Source organism: Lepus europaeus, chromosome 16 (assembly GCF_033115175.1).
Source record: "Lepus europaeus isolate LE1 chromosome 16, mLepTim1.pri, whole genome shotgun sequence".
NCBI lineage: Eukaryota > Metazoa > Chordata > Mammalia > Lagomorpha > Leporidae > Lepus > Lepus europaeus.
The window spans coordinates 24320122-24324646 of NC_084842.1; the positions used below are offsets into that span (position 1 = coordinate 24320122).

The 4525-nt window shown below is 39.5% G+C and overlaps 1 pseudogene; it reads right to left on the bottom strand.

The window, feature by feature from the left end:
- Positions 1–2913: 2913 nt before the first annotated feature.
- LOC133775358 (small ribosomal subunit protein eS6-like) lies at positions 2914–3597 on the bottom strand (annotated as a pseudogene).
- Between the last annotated feature and the right edge of the window lie 928 nt (positions 3598–4525).

Below are 4525 nucleotides of genomic sequence, written 5' to 3' on the forward strand. Positions count from 1 at the left end.
ATTTGGCTTGAATTATCCAGTACAGGGATCAGCAAACTATGACTCACAAACCAAACCTGTTCCTCTGTCCGTTTTTGTAAAGTTTTATTGTAACATAGACTTACTTCTTCTTTTATATATTATAAATGTTTTCAAGCTATCATGGCAGAGTTGAATAGTTGCAACAAAGGCCATATGCTTACACAGCCTAAAATATTTACTATCTAGACTATCTACAGAAAGTAACATTCCTGATGCATAAAAATGGATCTCAACTCTTCCCTTCATTTTGCCTCCATAGAAATAGCCAAAAACTCATTGATCAGTTCAAACTAACATTTTTGGTTGTCAAATTTTTATATCTTTATTTTAAAGGTGCAGAAGCAAATTATTTCAATCAGAACTTATTTTAATATACATGTATTTAGTATACATATATATATATATATATATGCATGTATGTATCTGACTCCAGTTTTGCTACAGCCTCAAAGCACAAATGAAAATATTCCCCCTGAAAACTGCATCCAACTCATTGAAAGGGATGTGCTGGCTTGATTTGTGTAGTTTTTTTCTTTAATTGCTTCAGGGATTTAAGTTGCAGGTGAATCAGAATTTAAAATTCTGAGCATTTTGCCAACTTGTCATTATGCATGCTATAGGCAAGTTAGTAGATTTAGTTATGCCAATGATTGCAAAAAGATACATTATTGCTGCATTATAATGCATAAACAGGTTTTATGTTCTTCTGCATAATATTAGAAACTCAAATTTATGGAGTCAAAGAGCTGTTATCATCATCCAGCTTTTAAACAATGTAGCAACTGGTGATTTATATCATACATAAAGAAGTTTCCTTGCCAAGGTGCTTGCTGATCCATGGTATAATTTGAAAAAATAGTATGAACCTTTGAAGGGTTCATTAGTAATTATTTGCATTCATGGGTTTTTAAAAAGTGGGATTTTTGCTGTTGTTAATATCAGATGTTACTCACCTGTTCTTTCTCAACAAACTGTAGTTGCTCAGAATATCCACTTGAATAATTTTTACAAGAAAATCCTTAAAATTAGAACTAGGAATGGCACAGCAATAGCCGTTAACTTTATAATAAGACAATACACTGCAAGCTGTCTCCCAACTAAGGAATGCATTTTCACCTAAGAAATTTTGCTCCCTCTACTACCCACCATTTTTTAACCTGGATCTGACCTAATTATCAATTCATAGAAAATAACAGAAGGCAAAGCAACACTTTAAAACACACTGTAGGACTGCAACTGCCCAAATCCAGATTGGTGAAAATTTTAAAAGATAATGACCAAGGCCGGCACCATAGCTTACTAGGCTAATCCTCCACCTACAGCGCCAGCACCCTGGGTTCTAGTCCCGGTTGCTCCTCTTCCAGTCCAGCTCTCTGCTGTGGCCCAGGAGGGCAGCGGAGGATGACCAAAGTGCTTGGGTCCCTGCACCCGCATGGGAGACCAGGAGGAAGCACCTGGCTCCTGGTTTCGGATTGGCGCAGTACCGGACATAGCGGCCATTAGGGGAGTGAACCAACGGAAGGAAGACCTTTTACTCTCTCTCTCTCTCTCACTGTCTAACTCTGCCTGTCAAAAAAAAAAAAAAAAAAACCAAGATAATGACCCAGTTTCCTAAGAAAATGAATTTCAAGGAAAAAAATTGAAGTGGAGTGCACAGCTTAATAGACAAGGATGTTAGGCAATTAGTATGTATCTTATTTGGGTCCAGACCCAAACAAACAGGTAAAAATATATTCATGACATTAAGACAATTAGAAATTTGAGCCTTGGGTAAATATGAAAGAATTGATATTTTTAAAGTGCTACAAAGATATTGTTGATGTTGAGATTTTTGTAGCATACTGATTAAAAAAAAGAATTTTGGGGCTGGCATTGTGGTGTAGCCTGCAATGTGTAGCCTGGCATTGTGGTATATGCCTGCTATGCCAGCATCACACATGTGTACCAGTTTGAGACACAATTGCTCCACTTCCGATCCAGCTCCCTGATAATGTGCCCAGAAAAGCATCAGAAGATGGCCCAAGTACTTGGTCCCCTGCCACCCAGGTGGGATACCTGGAAGAAGTTCCTGATTCTTGGCTTCTGTCTGTCCCAGCCCCAGCCATTGCAGCCATTTAGGAAGTGAACCAGTGAACAGAAGATCTCACTCTCTCTCTCTCTCTCTCCCTCTGTGTGTGTGTGTGTATGTTCGTCTTCTCCCTACATAACTGACTTTCAAATAAATAAATAAATCTTTGAAAAAAAGAATGTTCATCTTTAGAGACACAAACTGAACTTTTGAAGATGAGATGATATAATGTTTCAATTTTCTTCAAAATAATAAAGGGATAAAAAGCAATTTCAGAAGTTAAAATTTAAAAACAAGGGAAGGTGTAGGGAAGGTAAAATAAAATAAAATTGTTGTGAAGTAATAAATATTAATACTTAATTATGGGTACCTTTGGGATTATTATGCTATTTGCACTTTTGTATATACTTAAAATCTCCATAATAAAAACAGGAGTAGGCATTTGGGACATACCTGCATCCCATGTCAGAGTGCCTGATTCAAGTCCCAGCTACTCCACTTCTGGTCCAGCTTCCTGCTGGGAGGGATAGAAGTAGTGAACTACAAAGGATGGGTAACTGTCCTGATCCTGTTACTATTGTTCGTTAACATGTCTGGGTCAGTATTCATTTTCATCTCAACATATATGAATTTTGCAAAGGAAGCTTCAGAAAAGGCGACATAATCAATTATATCTAACACCACTAATGCTTCCAGGGTTCCCTTCAAGTATCTTCAGTCACGGTGTCTTTGATGAGATGTGTGCATCCACTTGTCATCTCAACTGCTGAGGCAGAAATGAGGTAGTTTAAGGAACTGCTTAAGTTTAAGGAACTTCAAACATCTTATTTTTGACTGGACTCAGATTTAGAAGTATTCGTCCTCAGAGAAGACAGCCTACGTCTCTTGGCAACCTGTTACTGGCATTTTTCTTTGGCCTCCTTCATCCTCTTGGCCAAAAGTTGAGCATATTCTGCAGCTTCTCCCTTGTTCTTAGCACACTGTTTCTTCAGAGCAATACACCCTGCATTGGTGGTGTAGGGCACATGGAGAAATAAGACACTGAGCCGTGGGTGCTTTGGTCTTAGGTTTCCTTCCTTCATTGTTTAAGAGCTTTCTTCAAACATATTGGTGCACATCATCTTCTTTAGAGATATCTAAAAGCTTGCAGATTCTTCTGGCTCTTATATGGCCTAGGTGCTGAGGCACCATGGTATCAGTCAATCCAGGAATATCTTTCTCTCCTTTTTTACAACTACCAAGTTGAGAACACTCAAGCTGTCATGGCCAATGCAGCCCAGAAGATATTCACACTTTCTCCAGCTCTCCTTGGTCTAAAACAGGAATGTCCCTTACTCAGCAGCAGGCAGACCCAGCCATGGATCAAGACATCTTACTTCCTGGGAAAACTTTGTTTGTCGTTCCCACCACTGATTCTGTAGCTGCTCATAAAAAGTACAAAATTTACATTCATCATCCACTTCATTGAGTTTCTGGCAGTCAGTAGCTAGGAAGATCTTCATCTTCATTTGAGGCAGCTGATCAACACATAGGCACCACAGGACAAAAAAGTGCTCCTTTATTTTTAGTTCATAAATTACTAATTATTGGTCACAAAAGTAATAGGTAAAATTAGTTTAGATACAGAATTCATTCTGGTACTACCATAAAAGGGAAAATAACTCGCTACTTATTTGATGATAGATAGATGATAGATAAAAATCAACCTAAGTAGGGCCAGCATTGTGGCATAGCGGGTTAAGCCACCACTTATAAGACAAATATACTATATCACAGAGCCGGTTTGACTTCCCAATGTTCTGCTTCCAATACAATCTCCTGCTGATGTGCCTGGGAAGGCAGCAGATAGTTCCCCAATTATTTTGGCCTCTGATACATGTGTGGGAGACTAGGATGGAATTCCTGGCTCCTGCCTTCCCCCTGGCCCAGCCCTAGTTATTGCAGCTATTTGGGGAATGAACCAGCAGATGGAAGATCTCCCTGTCTCTCGTCCTCTGTCTGTCTCTCTGCCTATCAAATGAATAAATAAACAAATTAACCTAAACATTTTTGTTTAATAAAGTTTTTTTAAGATTTATTTTATTTATTCGAAACACATATATACAGAGAGATGAAGAGACAGAGAGAAAGGTCTTCCATCATCCGCTGGTTCACTCCCCAGATGGCCGCAACAGCCGGAGCTGCACTGATCCGAAGTCAGGAGATTCTCCCAGGTCTTCCACACACATTCAGAGGCCCAAGGAATTGGGCCATCTTCTACTGCTATCCCAGGCCATAGCAGAGAGCTGGATCAGAAGAGGAGCAGCCGGGACTAGAAACAGCGCCGATATGGGATGCCGGCGCTTCAGGCCAGGGCTTTAACCCACTGCGCCACAGCACCAGCCCCTCATAAAGTTTTAAAAGCATAGGGTTATCTATTTATTCCCAGTATGTTTT